Raw genomic sequence first — 21,632 nt, 5'->3', positions numbered from 1 at the left:
TTAATTTTTTGTTACCAAAATCTTGATCTTTAACAAAACTGAACCAAACACCTTACCTGACCCTAAATAAAGTTATGTGTTATAGTAGTTCCCACAGACAGAGGACAGGGACAAGTAACACATGCTGTCATGTGAAAAAAACAAACAGTATATCCTCCTTCACTTGTACATTTTTGAAGTTGAGGTCATACCACACAACATATTAGACCATGTCAAAAACCTGAACCAAAATAGGGAAGCAGTGTGGGAATAACTTCACACCATGATTCATCTTTAGCAGCCATAAGTTTAAGTAATTATGATGTAATGAGAGACCTTGTCTGTTTCTCTCTTGTAGATGAACTCTTTTTTTTTTTATCACAGGCCATTTGTTTATGTTCAGCTCTCTTAATGCCTTGGCAGAGCAACAAGCCTCGACTTTGACTTTTTTCTTTTTCAGGTATTGGGTTATATTTGCTGGTGTGCTCAGGATCACTGACATGTTCCATGACGTAGTTTTGGCAAAAATCCAGCTGCCAGACAAACTTGGATCACACAGAGGAGTTCATGATCAGCTCATTTTTTTCACTCTACTATTTACTTGGTTTAGGCTTTACAACTCTTTCCAGATTAATGTGGGGGCATTATTTGCTTCTTTACGAGCATTGCTAACTGCTTCTGCACTTTTGGCATTTTGTAAAATAAATAATGGTTCAATGTAACATGTCATGGATTATTGTCATCTGAGACTGTAATTAAATAATTTTCAAAACGGGTAGGAATCCAATTTAAAGTGCAATGTAAATACCACTGAAGTCAAGTTTCTGTCTTTGTATGTAGTTCATGCATTTATTTTTGTTTAATGTATTCATTTCATTTTTGTCATGTCCTTGGTCACAACAGGCCATCCCCGGTCTGGATTCAGATGCTGTTCTTCATGGACCCAGTCCTATTACTAGATGTTGACTGACCATTTCAATTGTACTCTATTTTTCAATTAGTTCAGTTTCACATATTCAGCTCCAAACCATAACAATATTCAATTCAATTCAATTCAATTCAATTCAATTCAATTCAATTCAATTCAATTCAATTCAATTTTATTTATATAGCGCCAAATCACAACAAAAGTTGCCTCAAGGCGCTTCATAGATACAGAGAAACCCAACAATCATATGACCCCCTATGAGCAAGCACTTTGGCGACAGTGGGAAGGAAAAACTCCCTTTTAACAGGAAGAAACCTCCGGCAGAACCAGGCTCAGGGAGGGGCGGCCATCTGCTGCGACCGGTTGGGGTGAGAGAAGGAAGACAGGATAAAAGACATGCTGTGGAAGAGAGCCAGAGATTAATAACAGATATGATTCAATGCAGAGAGGTCTGTTAATACATAGTGAGTGAGAAAGGTGACTGGAAAGGAAAAACTCAATGCATCATGGGAATCCCCAATTCCCAACAGCAGTAAAACAAAAGTCGCCTCAAGGGGTTATTATGGCAAGCTTATTTTAATACAGCATTCTAACAGCATATGCTAGAATGCTGTTCATAGACTTCAGTTCAGCATTCAACACGATCATTCCCCACAAACTGGATCTGCTGGGGATCTGCACCTCGCTGTGTAACTGGCTGCTGGATTTCCTGACAAGTTCAAGTTCAAGTTCAAATTTTATTCGCCACATGCAGTGGCAGGTTGCCCTGCAGTGGAATGAACCCGCCCCCCGACCTTACACACACAACACAGACATCACATGGCGATACAAGTCAGAGAACGGTTGATACAGAAAAACCACTGAAATGGACACTACAATGGGAAAAAGTACAAGAGGAAAAAAAGAGACCTCTACTCATGCTGGGCTACAGGAGGACAGCATGAGAACAGGAAACAAAAAAACTACTCTGCACAGAAAAGCACATAAATGTCCACAGTACAACATTATAGAGCACGTGACCAGCAACAGGGTTGGGTAGGGGATAAGGAGTAATCCCAGGCAACACAGCAGACATCCTGCCACTGCGCCGACTCGCCAGCGCAGGCCCAGACCCGCCTCGTGTTCCCAGGAGGTAACAAGCATCGAAGGCGTTGGAAAGGGAGGGGGGATGAGTGAGTGCTTATCAGTGTAAGTGTGTGTGCGTGCGTGTCCATAGTTCAGCTGAGACAGTGTCCTTCGCCCTATCAGGCTAAGTAAACAGTCCTCCAGCCAATCCAGGTGGCCTTGCATGGGATGGGGAGAATAGTCATCACACAGTCGTTATCAGGGAGTGTTTGTCCGGCTTCAGCCTTGGGCCTGCAGCTGGCGTCGTGGTGGTGTCTGCATTTTGATCCCGAATTTGTTGATTTTGTTGATTTTCTTTCCATACGAGCAGCTCACGAGAATTTTCAAAGCTGATCTTTAACACTCTGATGCTGGTCTCTCGATCTCCCGTTGGAGAGCCGCGAGCCTCCCCATGATGGTATCAAAGCAGCACAGCAGACAGTATGGTCGGCAGCAACACCTTCAGCACAAGAACACTGAATACAGGGGCCCCCAAGGATGTGTGTCTCTTCACTCTGCTGACCCACGACTGCACACCATCACACAGCTCCAACCTATTCATCAAATTTGCAAATCATCAGCAACAACGATGAGACCTACTACAGGAGTGAAGAAACATCTGGCCAAGGGGTGCAGCAATAATAACATGTCCCCGAATGTGGAGCAGACTAAGGAAATCATCATAGACTTCGGGAGAACTCACACCCTGCACACCCCATTAACCATCAATGGTGCTGCTGTGGAGAGGGTAAGCGGGACCAAGTTCCTGAGTGTGCGCATCTCAGAAGATCTCTCCTGGTCAAAAAACACAGCATCACTGGTCAGTAAAGCCCAACAACGACTCTACTTTGGCCGCAAACTGAGGAGAGCAAGAGCCTCAAGACCCATTATGAGCACCTTCCACAGAAGCACCGTGGAGAGTATCCTCACTGGCTGCATCACTGTGTGGTATGGCTCCTGCACTAGGTCCTGCCGGAAAAAGTTACAACGAGTAGTTAGAACAGTGGATAGGATCGTGGGTACCTGTCTTCCCTCCCTCCAGGACATCTACTGCACCCGCCTCACCTGAAAAGCTCTCTGCGTTACAGGTGACTCCAGTCATCCGTCCAACAGCTTTTTCAGTTTGCTGCCATCAGGAAGCAGACTGAAAAGCCTCCGGGCTAGAAAGAGCAGACTGAGAGCGTCACGGCCTCTCTCTAGTTCGCTCTCTCTCTCTCTCTCTCTCGCTCTTGGCCCACGCCCTCGGAGGAGGAAACACCTGTGTCTCATCAGTGTGGATGGCATTTAAGCCAGGAAGCAACGACTGTTCTTCGCTGGATCGTTGTGAGAATCGCGTCAGTGAAAGTCGAGCGTCTAGCAAGTGTTTTTCCATGTAGTTGTGTGTTTGGAATCTAACGAGCGTTTCTTTGTGTGCAGACCCTCTGGACTGTTTTCCCTGGTGTTCCCTGAGTGACGAGTGTTCGAGTGGATTCGTGTTTTGATTGTTTGGAGAGAGACGAGAGTATTCACATGGATTTCCCCCGGAGCCCTGCCCCTCTCACCTTTTGTATATAGCACTGCCCCGCACCTTTTGTGTTTGGACATTGTTCATTAATAAATTCTCTTGTGTGCATCAATCCCCAGAGTCCAGCGCGTCCACCTTGTACACCGTGACAGAAAGACAGCTTCGTCCATCAGGCTGTCAAGATGCTGAATTCACTCCCTGCTCTCACTCACACACACTCCAGACCTGCATTCACCTCTTCCCTCTGAACCCCCCACACATACAAAGCTCTGAACCACCACCATTGCCTTTTCACTGACTGCCCCACCCCCACTTGGACACGAACTCTTACACACAATCACTTTGACTGTGTTGCACACTGCTGTTTATATGAGATTGTATTGTACTGTACATAAGACTTCTATTTTATTTACTTTTTAAATCTTTTTATCTTTATATTGTTTTAGTGTACACTGAGGGCCATGGGAGGATTGCAGTTTCAAATTCCTGTGTATGACCTGTACACAGTGTTGGGAAGGTTACTTTTAAAATGTATTTCATTACAGAATACAGAATACATGCCCCAAAATGTATTCTGAATACTTTGGATTACTTAATATATTATCATGCTGTTTACAACTACATGAATGTACTATTGCTGTGATTTATTACTGTTACTGAAGGTCCGCGGCTCCGAACCGTAGTAAAGGGACCTCTGGCTAATATGTCGACGTATTAGCCAGAGGTCCCTTTACTACGGTTCGGGTTCCGTGTCGGCTCGTAGCCGAAAACTAGCTTTACTTTGTTGTCTGGGTCAACTTTGCTAGCAGAGACAGAGTGAGGCGTTGAAAGGCTGCTCCAACGGAACTTATTGTTTTTGGAGGAAAACAGGAACACGGTGTACAGTCGAGTCTTAATAGCTTACTTACAACTGGGCTCGTCAGGCTCTCTTCTTGGCTGCAGTGGTTATTATTATATTTACATGCTTCCAGCTCCCGTTTTTGCTCGATGACAGCTCGTACTTTTCCTTTTTCTCCCTCCCTCGCTCACAGACACATAACGTGTATGGCAGTCCATTCTCCCTGCAGCACGGACTACACTGCCTGTTATGTTGTGGCAGGGATTTGTCCACCAGGGGGCAACAGTTGTTGGAGAGTTTTCAGTCTGTGGGGCGCATGCCCCGGTTCTCTCAATAAAGAAGTAACTGTGAGTTAAACATGGTCTCCGTGGTTCCTTAGTCCTAGGATATTACATATGGCGACGAGGATAAAGGCCAGGTGTTGCTGTGAAGTTACACTGTGATAAGTGACTTATGAAGTGAGGTTGGCAAGTGGTACAGCGCTAGCATCTGTTGGAAGCGGAGCGTAACCCTCGGTGTGGAATAATGACTACCACTTTGGGCTCGGTGGCACCGTTCGACAGCGAGCTGCAATCCTGGGAGGAATATTGTGAGATTTTGGATTACTTCTTTGTGGCGAATGATATTAAGGAGGAGGAGAAGAAGCGAGCGGTACTGTTGAGTTGCGTGGGCGCACAGACCTATGCCCTGATTAGGAACCTACTCAGTCCGGTCAAGCCAGGGGATCGGTCTTATGCTGAGTTGGTGGGATTGTTGAACAATCATTTTCACCCTAAGCCGAGTGAAATTGTGCAGCGGTGGAAGTTTAACACACGGAATAGAAGGCCGGAGGAAAGTGTGGGCGATTATGTAGCGGAGCTGAGGAAGCTCGCACAGGACTGCAACTTTGGAGACTCCCTGACGGTGATGCTGCGGGATCGTTTAGTATGTGGAATAAGCGACGACAGGATACAGCGCAGATTGTTAGCAGAGGATTCGCTAACATTTGAAAAGGCGCTGAAGTTTGCTCAAGCAATGGAGGCTGCTAACAGAGACATTGTGGATTTGAAAAGCATGACGGAACAGTCGCGATTCACTAAAGGATTAGGAGCGGTGAACAAGATGGAGGACGGCGGCTCGACGTCACAACAGGTTGTCAGGAAGTGCTACAGATGTGGAGGGCTAAATCATGTGGCCAAGGACTGCAGGTTTGTTTCAGAAAAATGCCACAACTGTGGAAAGGTGGGACACATAAAAAGGGTCTGCCGAATGAAAATGGAACAAAAAGGAGGGCGTGGCAGACAAGGTAAACAAGCCCATTTCTTGGAAGAGGAGAATGCGGAGAGTGAGGAAGAAGGAGCTGAAATGCACCATATAAAGGCAAGTGTGACTATGTATAATGTGCAGGAGGAGATTAGCATCCCAAGGGAGGAACCAATCAGACAGAAGCTAAAAGTAAATGGACAGAATGTGACATTTGAAGTAGACACAGGCTGTGGCTACACTATCATGTCGAAGGAGTCATTTAAAAAACTTTTTGAAGGCAGTAATGCGCCCAAAGTAAGCAAGTGTGGAATCAAACTGAGAACGTATGGAGGCCACAAGGTACCCGTGTGGGGAGCAGCCCAAGTGCAGGTGGAATTCAGAGACAGTATAAAAAAACTGGATGTGGTGGTGGTTGAAGGGGCTGGAACTAGTTTGATGGGTCGGGGATGGATTAAGGCCCTCCAATTAGATTGGCAACCTGTACATAAGATAGAAGGCAGAGATGATGCCTTACAGCGGATACTGGCCAGACATGAAACAGTGTTTAAGGACGAGTTGGGAACGCTGAAGGGGTTTGCAGCAAAGATACATGTCACCAGTGATGCCGAACCGTGCTTCTATAAGCCCCGATCAGTTCCGTTTGCTATGAAAAAGAAAGTGGAGCAGGAACTGGAGAGACTGTTGGAGGAGAAGATCATCCAACCAGTGAAATTCTCAGAGTGGGCCGCACCCATCGTACCCGTACTAAAGCCAGACTCCAGCGCCAGAATTTGTGGTGACTACAAACTGACTGTTAACAAGGTGTCGCCTGTAGAACAATACCCCATTCCACGAATGGAGGACATGATAGCGGGGCTGGCGGGAGGAGAAAAATACACCAAGTTAGATATGAGTCACGCATATCAACAGGTTGTACTGGATGAGGAATCTAGAAAGTATGTCACAGTGAACACACACAGGGGTTTGTTTACATACACCAGGTTGCCATTTGGTGTAAGTTCAAGTCCTGCCATTTTTCAGCGCACCATGGAGAGTGTGTTGCAAGGTCTGACCAATGTCGCAGTGTATCTGGATGACATCATCCTGACGGGAAAGAATGACAAAGAACATCTTCAAACACTGGATGAAGTGCTGCAGTGCTTGGAGGAGGCGGGCCTGCGCTTAAAAAGGAGCAAATGTCAATTCATGGAGAAGGAAGTGACATTTTTAGGACATCGGGTGGATAAGACCGGTTTACATCCAGTGCCAGCAAAAGTGAAAGCAGTGCAGGAGGCGCCACCCCCAAAATCAGTGACAGAACTCAAAGCTTATTTGGGGTTGTTGAACTTCTATAATAAGTTCTTGCCAAACTTGTCCACATTGTTGGCCCCACTGCACAAGCTTCTGAGAAAGGGGGAACCATGGTGTTGGGGACCAGCACAGGAGAAGGTTTTCTGCAAATCAAAGGAACTGTTGCAGTCAAGCAGTGTATTGGTACACTATGATGAGCAAAAAGATTTAATTCTTTCTTGCGATGCGTCCCCTTATGGAGTGGGAGCAGTACTAGCTCACCGCATGCCAGATGGTCAGGAAAAACCCATTGGGTTTGCATCACGTACCCTGAATGCAGCAGAAAAGAACTACTCACAGCTGGATAAAGAAGGATTGGCTGTAATATTTGGTGTACAGTATTTTCATAAGTACCTGTATGGCAGGAAGTTCATGATTATCACAGATCATAAGCCATTGATAAGTTTGTTCCATGAGTTGAAGGCCGTCCCTCAGATGGCGTCACAGAGGATCATGCGATGGGCGGTGTTATTAAGAGCCTATGAGTATGTCATTAAATACAGAGAAGGCAAAAATAACAGTAATGCTGATGGTCTGAGTCGTCTCCCTCTTCCAGAGAACCTCCCTAAAGAGGTAGCAGCTGAGGACCAAGTGTTGATGGTAGATCAGGACCAGGAGGGCGTGATGACATCTGAGCAGCTGCAAAGATGGACAACCAAAGATCCCATACTCTCCAGAGTGCGTGAGTATGCTTTGAGAGGATGGCCCACTACGCAGCATCCTAATTTTCAGCCCTACAGACAGAGACAACAGGAGCTGAGTGTGCAGGATGGGTGTGTGCTGTGGGGGGCGAGGGTGGTGATACCAGAACGAGGTCGACGCCCCCTTTTGGAACAGCTACATCAGTCACACCCAGGAATGAGCCGCATGAAGGGCCTGGCCAGAAGCTACATGTGGTGGCCGCATATGGAGAATGACATTGAAGACAAGGTGAGGTCCTGCAGTACATGTCAAGAACATAGACACAGGCCGCAAGAGGCACCGCTACACCCCTGGGAGTGGCCAGAAAAGCCCTGGAGAAGGATACATATCGATTATGCTGGCCCGTTTTTGGGTAAAATGTTCTTAGTAATAGTGGACGCCCACTCCAAATGGTTAGATGTGTATCCAGTTCCATCCGCTACAGCAGCTGCAACCATAGACTGCCTGAGAAACTGTTTTAGCACGCACGGCCTTCCTGAGATGGTGGTCTCAGACAATGCCCAGTGTTTTGTAAGTGCACAAACTAAAGAGTTCATGGCAAAGAACGGAATCACTCACGTCACCTCCGCTCCATATCACCCAGCATCCAATGGGTTAGCACAGACGTTCCCAAAGTGTGGGGCCCGCCCCCTAGGGGGGGGCGCAGATCCATTGCAGGGGGGGCGCGGCATGAAAAGGAAAAAAACAAACAAACAAAAAAAAACAACGCTTGGACACTGCGCCCACACAAACGCAAAGCAGGAGATGAAGCATCGCTGAATATGTTTCCAAACCAACTTCATTCTGAGCCAAAGACTAGAAAATATGGTGAAGCAAATCTTCCCTTTGGTTTCACCTGCACAAGTGCCGAGGTAGGTCTCCCTGCAGGATTGGTTTTCCCTTCGTTGGGAGCAGCGCTGGGCTGTTTAAATCACGGACAAACAGTATTCCACATTCTTGATTTGTAGTTCACAAACACTTGTTGTAATGACTAACTGCTCCTGACATTTTGGATATGTTAGGTCTTTATACAGTAAAGTTACAGTGGGATACAAATAACATCAGGCTGATCCTGCCACGATTTGTTCCCCGGTTCAAATCCCGGACAAACAGCTGTTTATGTTTTTAAACCCATTTTGCAGAGGGATTTTTTGAAAAATGTATTGATAGCAATGTTGAATACTACTGTAAAATAATTACACCATGACGCCTCTGCCTTTCTAAATGGAGGGACAGTAACTGCGTGTATATGTAAGCCTGTAAAACCTGCAGACAGTCAGATTAACAGTATTTCGTCTCTATCTGCCATTCTGCAATTCATCTCATGTAAACAATAACGTGCACACAGCGTGACGTGAAAAAGGCACATACCTTTGACGTTGCCTGATGAACTCTGTATTCCTCGTCCACATGTAAACGCAAAAAAGGAGTTTTAAAAAATCTCCGTTCTCGGTGATTCGAAACGCCGTTTACGTGTGGACGAAACAGCTGCGTTTTCAAAAATACCCGTGTAGGTGTGGACACAGCGTAAAAGACTTTATTAGTTTATTTTCTTACTACCTGTAATTTATTGCAGATTACTTGTATTTGCTTAATTGTTTACTAAATGTTTGAGGTGTGAAATAAACCGCAATGGAGCAAAATATGGGTGTGTGTGGTTGGAGGATGTGTTCGTGCGTGCGTGCGCGCGCGTGCGAGGGGGGGCGCGAACATTTTTCTTGTAAAACAAGGGGGGCCCAGCAAAAAAAGTTTGGAAACCAATGGGTTAGCAGAAAGAGCAGTGCAAACGTTCAAAGAACTCATGAAAAAGAGTACTGGAGACACACTGGCAACCAAGTTAAACAGGGCTCTGTTTAGTTACAGAATCACACCGCAGTCCACAACAGGGAAGTCTCCCGCTGAGTTGATGATGGGCTGGAAGTTGAGGTGTACTCTTGATCTCATACACCCTGATTTGAAACAGAAAGTGACAGCAAAACAAGATAGCCAAAGACTGTACCATGATAGACATGCCAAGGAGCGCATGTTTGTTATTGGAGACACAGTATATACCAGAAACTATGGCAGAGGACCCAAATGGATACCAGGACTTATACAGGAGATGACGGGGCCTGTTTCCTACTTGGTGATGCTGGGCAATGGGACAGTGGTGAGGCGTCACGTAGATCAGCTGTTTGCCCGCCTGGAGCCGTGCCTGGCAGCAGGAATGCCTGAAGGCCACCCAGGTGAGCCTCCAAAGGCAGCTCCAAACATCGGCGCTGAGACAGGAGACGAGGATGAGAGACACATGGAAGTGCAAGTTACACCAGTGGTGAAGCCACATATGGAGAGTAGTGATTCACAGGAATCACCTGCCACTGGGTTACGGCGATCGCAAAGAACCAAGAGACCGCCGGAGCACCTGAGAGACTTTGTGCCGTGATTACAATAATAAGAAGGAGATTACATTCTTTAGAGCTATACCTGTAGCATTCTGCCTATTAGCTTAGCACAACAACAACAGGCGCTCTCTCACCCAGGAAACACGCAGAGAGAGAGCGTCACCCTGTAACCATGGCAACCGTAACGCTGCCGCCTGGAACAACAGAACGTAGCTGTCAAACAAAACCCAAACAGTCCTGACCCGCCACAATATGAAACAGGGAAGTACCGCCGTGTAATCCATTTATTTCAACAAAGTAACTGTATTCTAAATACCACCTTTTTAAACGGTAACTATAACGGAATACAGTTACTCATATTTTGTATTTTAAATACGTAACGGCGGTACATGTATTCCGTTACTCCCCAACACTGCCTGTACATAATCAAATCATTTATTCAGAGCATGTGTGAAAATGGAAAACTGGGAGGAGACAAGATACAGAAGTCCGAAAAAGTAAGGTCAGGAAGAAGACAGAAACAAAAGAGGGGTTGAAGTTGAAAATACAGCTGAGGAAAAATTCAAACTAGATGCTTTTTAAATTTTTTATTTTTTTTTTTAAATTTATGAATGCAAACCTTTTTTGGTCTATAAAATGAGAAGAACATATTTTATTGCTTTATTATTGCATTTTTACAGTACTCTCCAGTCGAAATTAAAAGAAAATTTTTTGGAAGCACTGTTGAATTATACATTCCTTATTTCATTTGATAGCTAGGTGTTGACAGACACCGATACAACTTTAGGCTAATATACTGCACTGAGTTACACTGTATATAGAATTTCATGATTTGATGTCATTGTTTTTAAACTGACGTCCTTGAATTTTAATTGGATACCCCTGTTATATATTATTAGTTGCTCTCTCTATGTTTAGGATTATTTAAAATATACAAGTTTATCATGGAATGATGGTATAAGTTCAGTGAAGTTTCTTGGCTATTGTTTGCAAATTAAGTTCCACTCAGATACCAGTGGGAATACTTGACATTTATTGTAACTGGTTAAAACCACTGGTCCTGTATGTAGCAGTAGTTTCTTTTTTTGAGTGGGTCCAAAAATCCTGACTATGGTGGCTTAATGAGCAGGTGTATTTTACCTTATCAGGCCAAGAAAGTTTCAGCAAGGATTATTTTAGCTGGAAAAGCAAAGTGTATGCTGAAAAGTGGAAATGCAGGAGAGTATGCAATAACTCAGGTAGGTAGTTGGTGTACAACTGGTACTTTAAGCAGGTAAGTATATCGGGAACAGGTAAGTGAGCAACAGGGACTTAGGCAGATATTTATGGTACACAATTCAATAACGGTTCCCAGGGGTGCAGGTTTGACTCTTCATGATGGGATTAACAGAATTCTCACTGTCTGTGCTTCTCTTCACAGGATTAGTGGTAGTAGCAGAAGTTGTGTAGAACTGCTTGTCTCCACAAAACAGATTGTATTTCCAGCAACTGAGGTAAAAGTGGGTAAAGCAGGTAAGCAGCCTGATCTTGGGCAAGCTTTCCAGAAGGATCTGTAAAGAATGTAACATTAACGTCTAGAAGGTTTTGTCTTCAAAAGCAAAGTTTCACACATATCAACTCTTTTTCTCAAAAGCGCACCCACCACCATTCCCAAAGGATCATATCATCAGAAAAATAAGATTTAATTGAACCATTAGATTGGATATATATATATATATATATATATATATATATATATATATATATATATATATATATATATATATATATATATATATATATGTATATATGGTTTGTAGAAGAATTAGCAATTATATTTTGGTAATCATAGTTTAATACCATATAAAAAAGAAGTACTCAGAGAGCACAAACCTCTGCCAAGGCAGCTCACTCTCTGGGCAATATTTACTTTTAAGGTAAAAGAATTGTATTTTGCTTAAACATTTCCATATAAACCCAAAAAGTAAAGAAATGTGAGTTTGGATGATTAATGCTTTGTTGTAACAATGCTTCTTGGCAATTTTTCTTATTCGATTGGAAATGATATGTTGATTTCCTGTTCATTTCCCTATAAAACAGTACCACATTTATAAGGAAAATGTATTTGCGAGTTTAGCCACAGAGTTGAGTATGTGAAATACGTGCAATTTTTTTTCAGCCATTGCCATACAGGTTATTCTGCTATTGATTCTTGTTTTGACTGCTCTTCACCGTCAGACCCGTTTGTGCTGGTGTCTGCAACATAAAGTCTGGAACCATTAGGTGCCATTAAGTTCAATGATGAGTCCAGATTCTACCGGTTGGATCACAGGGTCAAAGTGTGGAGAAGAAAAAGATAAAGTTATGCTAATTGGTGCCCTGATTAACAGCTTTTGGTGTTAATTTGGGAGTGGAGAGGATAGAATGGCTTGCCTGCAGTTCTGACCTCAACCCAACTGAACACTTGTGGGATCAGCTTAGGTGTGCTGTTTGTTGAAGAGTGTCAAACACAACCACACTGGCTAACGTGTATCAAATGATGGTTCATGGAACTGGATGCCAACCCATTGCAGTATATGACTAAGCTGATCACCAGCATGAGGAGGAGATAACAGACTGGCGTGGCTGTATATAATTCTTTCACATGGTGTTTGTTAAATGAATAAACTGTTGAAAAGCTAATATGTCTTCTTTCTTCAGATTTCAATCATTCAATCCAACAAACAACACCAAAATGTGGTACAGTTTAAGGGGAAATAAACTTGGTTTGCAATGGTATGATTTATTGCCAGCAAGCACTGTAACAACAAAGAAATACAAAGATTTCCATGACAATTTGCATAGTAATGATCAAGGAACTGACCTCACAGTCCATTGCTCCTTCAGTGGTGCTAGTTTCAGTCACTGTGCAAAGGTGCTGTTTATAAGGCTGGCGAAACTTGCAGTCAGCTGAGACCGAAGAAGTCACTTGGATGAGTGACGAAACATTTCTCCCACTGAAAATGCTACGTCCAGATGAACAGAATCACCCTTTTGGGACAAATTTCCCTAATTTTGTGCTAAGTTTATGTTCATTTTATCCTCTCCTTGGAGATCAAATAAAATCAGATTTTAATTGGATCAAACTAAAAAAACAGAAAAATAGAGGCTCAGTTTAACGTGTCATATCTAGAATCCCGATATATCATTTACTGTGTGTACCTATATGTTGTCAGTACATACAATGATAGTAAGAAACATAGTTTTAAATAGCTCTATATAGCATTAATAGCACGTTGAACTTTAGATCAATCTATTGACCTTGTAGGAGAGGTGAGATGTCAAATGTGACATGTTATTTTAAATCTTTATGTTGTACTTTATATGGTTGACAATACACACAATACCTGTAAGAACCATAAATTCTAAGTGAAAAGGCATTTTTTCAGTTTTCATCCAATAAATAATTTAGTTGACCTAAATATCTTGTTGGATGCAAGGCAAATTTTGATGGATTGTTAACATGTCCCCTCTTTAAGACCCAACAAAGTTTTGTCAGAATTCATTCAAAACTTTTCCAGCTATCATGTTTACAGATAGAATGACATGCAGTTAGCAGTCAAGTAGCATTAAAAGAATGTGGAGACATTGGTTGGAGAGGGGCAGCACGGTGGCACGGTGGTTAGCACTGTTGCCTCACAGCAAGAAGGTCCTGAGTTCAATTCTACCTACCAAATCTTCTCAAACATTATTTCGGCAGCTGTGTGTCCCTCTAACGGTAGTAAGCCGAGCAATTTCCCATCCAAAAAACTGACATATATGCACAACTGTACATTATCAGTTCTGGCTGTGAACCCATCTCCTGCTATAGATATTACATCAGTTTTCTTCAGGTTATGTAACAGCATTTCAAACTCGTCTGACGCCAGAACTTCAACTACTTTAATTTTTTTTGTCACTTATCACTGCATCCACCACGTATGCAGCATTTCACTGTTTCAGAATCTGTGAAAGGCCTTTTCTTCTTCGCCAAGAAGGAAACGCGAAGGGAAGCTGCTGCAGCTCTCTCTTGGGCTGTACAGGACCCTCACCATGGTAGTACAACTCCGGTTGTAAGATTATTAAACTCGCAATTAAACTGTACTTTTGCAGCCCTCTCTTGAGATTACTCTGGAAAGTCTGTGTAGAAAGTCTGGTGTTTGTCATTGTGGTTTTGAATTAATTAATTCATTTTTTTGCGTTTTCTCTGTGTTTCTGCCAGGACCACAGGCAGGGCCACTCGCAGGTTGCTTCTGGGCCGCATGTGGCCCGCGGGCCGCCATTTGAATAGGCTTCGTGTAGGGACTAACGCGTTATTAAGTAACGCGTTACAGAAACTACATTATTATTGTGGTAACGAGCACGGTAACTAGTTATTATGCCAAAATCAGGAACGCGTTAATCGTTAATGGGATTTAGATAGGGTCGTTATTCGTTACTTCATGTGGTGGCTACAGGGCTTGCAAAATCGCTAGCCCGACGTCCCGGAGCTAGCGATATCTCCGGTCGGATGACCAAAATCTATCTCAGCCCCGCCCGTCGGGGTATATGATATCCCGACTCGTGCTAGCGATTTTGCGAGCCCTGGGCTATCGCGGCGCTTCCACAGATTCAGTAACATTAGCAAGTGGTGGAGGCCAGCAGGTGGATGAGGGAAAAGAGAGGCAGGAGGGGGAGAGACCCAAGGCGGCCGCCGGTGTCAGGTGAACTGAACTTCAGGTAAGAAGTTATGACCTGCAGTCTATCTGGGTCAGATATAAACCAAGTTTAGGTGGAGTTTATTTTCGTTATGCTGACGTTTTCGTACTGGGAAAACTAGCATGACGGAGTTTCTATACAGCTGGGTGGGTGCTATGATGTTACTGATGTTTAACTTTATTTTGTTCATAAGGTTAATTATTAGAGTTGCCAACCGTCCCGTAAAAAACGGAATCGTCTCGTATTCAGAGAAAATATTACGCGTTTCGTATTGAGGTGAAAAGGAACACAGTTTGTCTTCAGCTACAATGAATAAGACACAAAGCTGGAGTTATTTTGTCTTTACGCTGTCAGCTGCCTCTTCTTCTCTCATTCTCTCCCCTCCCTCTCCTGTTGCTACTTCAATCATGAAACTGGTCAATGATCAGCTGATCGGCTTTTCTGTCGCAAGTCCAGTTGTTCTGGGAATCCATCCTACCCGTTGTTTCTGTGCATGCACACAACACGAAATTAAGTGCCAAACCATCCTACCTTTGTGTGTGTGACCTACAAGTAGTGTTGGGAAGGTTACTTTTAAAATGTATTCCATTACAGAATACATGCCCCAAAATGTATTCTGTAACGTATTCCATTACGTTACTCAATGAGAGTAACGTATTCTGAATACTTTGGATTACTTAAGATATTATCATGCTGTTTACAACTACATGAATGTACTATTGCTGTGTGATTTATTACTATTACTGAAGGTCCGCGGCTCCGAACCGTAGTAAAGGGACCTTTGACTAATACGGTGGGTTCTGTGTTGGGCTCGTAGCCGAAAACTAGCTTTACTTTGTTGTCTGGGTCAACTTTGCTTGCCAGAGACAGAGAGAGGCGTTGAAAGGCTGCTCCAACGGAACTTATTGTTTTTGGAGGAAAACAGGAACACGGTGTACAGTCGAGTCTTAATAGCTTACTTACAACTGGGCTCGTCAGGCTCTCTTCTTGGCTGCAGTGGTTATTATTATATTTACATGCTTCCAGCTCCCGTTTCTGCTCAATGACAGCTCGTACTTTTCCTTTTTCTCCCTCCCTCGCTCACAGACACATAACGAGTATGACAGTCTACATTCTTTAGAGCTATACCTGTAGCATTCTGCCTATTAGCTTAGCACAACAACAACAACAAAAAGGCCTCTCTCACCCAGGAAACATGCAGAGCGAGAGCGTCACCCTGTAACCATGGCAACCGCAACGCTGCCACCTGGAACAACAGAACGTAGCTGTCAAACAAAACCCAAACAGTCCTGACCCGCCACAATATGAAACAGGGAAGTACCGCCGTGTAATCCATTTATTTCAACAAAGTAACTGTATTCTAAATACCACCTTTTTAAACGGTAACTCTTAACGGAATACAGTTACTCATATTTTGTATTTTAAATACGTAACAGCGGTACATGTATTCCGTTACCCCCCAACACTGCCTACAAGCATACTAACAGCTAAAATTTAGTGGCAAATGATCCTACCTTTGTTAATCTCAGCTAGAAGCATATTTTCACTGCTACAGTTCAGTGGCGAACCATCCTACCTTTGTTAATAAGAGCTAGAAACTTACTTTGAAACTTTACTTTGAAAGTAATGAGTAACTCGAAGTAACTGAGTGTCTGAGTCAGAACCAGACACGGAGAAGCTGCATTCAGCTTTTATGCTCCTTATATCTGGAACAAACTCCCAGAAAGCCTCAGATCAGCTGAAACACTCAGTTTATTTAAATCCAGGTTGAAGACTCACTTATTCTCAGCTGCATTTAAATAAAGCACCAAATCCACACTTAAGCTTAAATTTCAAAACTAATTCATTAACTACTGATTTTATCTACTGTTCTGATTTTATCTGTTTTGATTTTTGATTTTATATACTGTTTTGTTTGTTTGTTTGTTTTAAATCAATTTTAAATCATGCTTTTTATTTGTTTTTGTTTCTAATGTCTCTGTAAAGCACTTTGAATCACCTTGTTGTTGAATTGTGCTATACAAATAAACTTGCCTTGCCTTACTTTTGATAATAATAATGGATAGCATTTATATAGTGCTTTTCGGGGCCCTCAAAGCGCTGTACAATTCCACTATTCATTCACTCTCACATTCACACACTGGTGGAGGCAAGCTGGGGCAGACTGACAGAAGCGAAGCTGCCATATCACGCCATCGGCCCCTCTGGCCATCACCAGTAGGCGGTAGGTGAAGGGTCTTGCCCAAGGACACAACGACCGAGACTGTCCTCGAACCGGCAACCTTTCAGTTACAAGACGAACTGCCAACTCTTTGGCCACAATCGCCCCAGTAACTAGAAGTAACTAGTAATGTAACTAAGTTACTAATTTATAGTAACTTACCCAACACTGCCTATCAAGACCTAATATTTGCATAGTATGAATTTTCAGTGTGATCAATAAGCACAGACATAGAGAAACATAACAAAAGAAACAAAAACTAATTTGCTAAGCAGCTTAATGGTGAAAATGTTCAGTGCTCTACGTAGCTTACACTGACCTTAATTCATTATGGTGGTTTGGGAATGTTTATGAAAAACCATTAAAGGATCATTATATTAACCAATCATTAGATTATATAGTTTCTTACAACTATTTCCATAATAAAAAAATGACACTATCAACATGTACCACACATTGTTTAACTACCTGACCAACCATTATTGCTGCCTTGGATAGATGTGTCTGTAACACATCCACATCAGATTACATTAGATGCCTTATGGGTAGACAGTTGGGTGGGTGGGAGACAGCCTCTGTCGGGTCCATGGGGTTCAGAGGACAGCAGGGTGAACAGATGGATGGTGAAGAATGTCAGACCTGCGAAGGGTCAGCTGGTCAAACACCCTACTGTTCCGCTATGCCACCTCCCCACAATCCTGCTAAATCGCACCACAAAACATTAACTTCACATGCCACATTCATCCTTCCTTCACACTGTGCTACCTTGAAGGACACATCCTCCTAATGAGTGGCTCAGATGGTAGAGTGGGTCGCATGCACAACTTGAGTACATTTATCAGAAATGTGTATTTTTTGTAACTTTTATTTATTTATTTTTTACTCACCTAATACTATGTTTTTATGAGGCTGCCAAACATTCTTTGTTGGTCAAAATCTTCTTTTACAAGCTGTGAATTTAAGGATAATTCGGAATTAAAGTTTAAACGGCAAAGAGAGCATGTTGTAACACTCAAGAGTGCAGCGAGGCCCAACACACAGAAGGACACTGTTTTTAGTTGTTCAGACAGACTTTAATCTTTTCTGTTTTTTGGTTGTACACACACTGCTTCTGCTAATCTAAACAGTCCTGTTAAAACTTGGCTACTGCTTCCCTCTGTCAGCTGCAGCTCTGCTGCTCTCCACCCACGCCTGACCCAGTGTAACCCTACTTACATTTTATTAATAAGAATAACAAAAATCTTACTTGGCCAATATCAGAGGATCTAAGATCGGCCCAAGGTATAAACATCAATAATGAAGAACCACACCAGAGTAACAGTGCACAAAATAGTATATTTGACAATATATTAATTGTTTGTCCTACCACACTCCAGTGAAGAGGGAAAGTTTGAAGTCTTGCAGGTATCTGTTTCAACATGCAATGGAAACGAAGCTCTGGCTTCAATAAAGCCTCAACAATCTTACCGACTCTTGGGTTGGCTCACCATCCAGTTAACTGGAACTGTGGAATCGCTACTCCTCTTGCTTCAGACCAGGAGCGATTCTAGGATCAGAGCTTTGGGGGTGCTGAGCACTCAGAGAGCTGCCCAGCAAGCTGAGATACACTTTACTCGTCACAATGAGACTTCTTCCCTGTCTCTTTTGGTCCATGCATCCTCCCTGTCCTCATCATCTGTTGTCTTCGTCTCCGTTATCAGTCATCATAATTTTACCATCTCTGTGCAAGTCTGCAAATTTCTTTATTAAATCATAAGATTCTTAAATTCATCAAGTCTCTCTGTGCCTGGGTCCTCGTCACAAAACATGACATCACTGTTTTGTACATTTTAACACAATTTAATCCCACATTTGTGAAAGAAAAGCAAAACACTTTTTTGAAAAGTTTGAAACAAAACCATCAAATCTGATAAAGGTTATTTAAATGCTGCAAAAGAAGAATGGATTGGAATAAAAAAATACATATCTTAACCTTAATTACTGCGGGAGAATAATGAATGATGCTCATAGTGAGTAAGAAGTAAACTGAGTGCATTTTTTGGACAGAGATTCACTTTTAATGTGTTTGTATAATATAATACAGATACATAAAAAACACTCACGAAACAGAATAAATTATTACAAATAAATTATTACAAAATATTAATAAAAACGATAAAAATGGAGGCAACTTTGCCTGTGGTAGAATGTATACAATGTATGAAAAAAATCTTTACTGCAGATGCTAATTTTACTAATTTAATAATTTTGTGTTGTAAGATTTATGAGTTTCATATATTCATAGTGGTACTTTGGAGAGCTTGACATTTTTATCAGGTGGTACACACTGTAAAAAGTTTGAGAAACACTGAGAAGTGTATGTGTGATTAAGATTAAGGAACTGACCTCCCAGCCCATTGTTCCATCAGTGGGCTGTTATAAGATTGGGGAAACCTGCAGTCAGCTGAGACTGAAGAAGTCACTTGGATGAGTGACAAAACGTTTCTCCCACAAAATGCTACGTCGAGATGAACAGAATCAACTTTTGGAGAAGTGTATGTGTGCTTTTGGAAAACATTTAAAGCTGCAGTACAGAATCTTTGAAACATTTTTAGAATATAAACAGAGCATCTGCTTCTCTTTACAGCTCCTCACTCCACCAGGGCTGTCTGGCATTTTCTGATAGTGTGCAAATGTGATGTACGTACTGCGGCAGTCATACAGACAAGTGGACTGTCCAAAAGTTGGCCTACCTGTTACTGGCTGAGGTTTTAGTAGAGTTGTGGCTGAACCACATAAAAATATATCATTAATTTTAATCTCCCCGATCAATGATAATGTGATGTTGGAATGTTGTTAAAGAGGGTCAAAATGTTTCAACCCAGTTTGTTTTGCAGATTCTGTACAGCAGCTTTAATATAGAGAGAACACAACTTCCAGACTGTGTGAGTAAAATCAGGTTTTTTCTCTTAACAGTTTTTGTTGTGCCTGTCACTGTTCCCTGTCTGTTTTCTTACCTGGTTCTTTCTGTCCTTGTACTTTCTCATCACGTTCCCTCTTTCCTCTCTCCCTCTTTGGACTGACAATCATACACAAATAGATTGTATTCAATTAGATGAAAAAATTACATTAATATGAAAAAAATACTATTAAGATCACTAACAAAAAGTCCTCTCTCAGTGTACTTTCAACCAAAAGGCAAATAACCAAACCACATGAACATCTAATAAAAGATATAAACATTGAAACACTGATCCAACATTATTCTTGATTGATGGATCATTTGTTCTTACACTTTTACCTGAATGTGGCTCCTTTTTTTGAAAAAACTTCCTTATATCCATTATGAACCTGGCTGTCTCTCTGTACACACACACACACACACACCGGGAGTTATAAGGCTAATGGGCATTCAGTCAGTTAGCTGAAGCACCCCCAACAATGGGCTAAAATCGCCCTGCTTCAGACTAAGTTCGTCTCTCGAGTCATCGTTTTACCAGATGAAAAAACCCTGACCTATAAATGGGTCACAGGAGCCATATAGTCACATACACCACTTATTCTGAACATTCAGAATGAACAATAAGTAACAGTGTAACTTTTATCTCAATTGTCACTATAGTTGTTCAAATGAATAACACCAATACTGTGCTTGACATTCTTCCATCTCGCATAGCTAAGGACTGTTTTGATGTAATTGGACCTAGTATCCTATTTCTTATTAACTTTTCCTCAGGCTGTGTTCCTTTGGCCTTTAAGCATGCTGTAGTCCACCCGATTCTTAAAAAAAGAAACTGACTGTTATGACCTTTCAAACTACAGACCGAACTCTAAGCTTTCGTTCTTGTCCAAGATCCTGGAGAGACTAGTTCTCTCCCAGCTCCAGGCGTACTTGGACACGAACAATATGAGGACACGAACAATCAACTGAGGACGCCATCATCTACCTGCTCAATCATGTCTACACCCATCTGGACCAGCCGGCGAGCACTGTGAGGGTCATGTTTTTTGACTTTTCTAGTGCTTTCAACACCATCAGGCCGACCCTCCTGGGTGATAAGTTAACAGCGATGCAGGTGGATGCTTCTCTGGTGTCCTGGATTGTTGATTACCTGACAGGAAGACCACAATATGTACGTCTCCCACAGTGTGTGTCTGACAAGGTAATCAGCAACACAGGGGCACCACAGGGGACAGTCCTCTCCCCCTTCCTCTTCACCCTCTACACCACAGACTTCAGCCACTGCACAGAGACCTCCATCTTCAGAAGTTTTCTGATGACTCTGCGGTGGTTGGATGCATCAGCAGGGATGATGAGACAGAGTACCGGGCTGTGGTCGACTCCTTTGTCACGTGGTATGAGCAGAATCATCTGCAGCTCAACGTGGCAAAGACCAAGGAACTGATCGTGGACTTCAGGAAGACCAGGAAACACTTGACCCCTGTTTCAATCCAGGGGGTCAGTGTTGACATTGTGGAGGACTATAAATACCTTGGAGTACACATTGACAATAAACTGGACTGGGCTAAAAACCCCTCCTCCGTGAATCGCAACCTTATCGTGGTGGAGGGGTTTGTGTGTCCCAGGGATCCCAGGGGCTATGTTGTCTGGGGGCTTTTGCCCCCTGGTAGGGTCTCCCATGGCAAATTGGTCCTGGGTGAGGGACCAGACAAAGAGCGATTCGGAAGACCCCTATGAAAAAAACACCGAGGGAACAGTTTACCCTGCCCGGGATAGGGTTACCGGG

Source organism: Neolamprologus brichardi, chromosome 1 (assembly GCF_056152115.1).
Source record: "Neolamprologus brichardi isolate AB-2024 chromosome 1, ASM5615211v1, whole genome shotgun sequence".
Lineage (NCBI taxonomy): Eukaryota > Metazoa > Chordata > Actinopteri > Cichliformes > Cichlidae > Neolamprologus > Neolamprologus brichardi.
The sequence above is the reverse complement of the archived record's forward strand: the minus strand, read 5'-3'. Positions refer to the sequence as shown.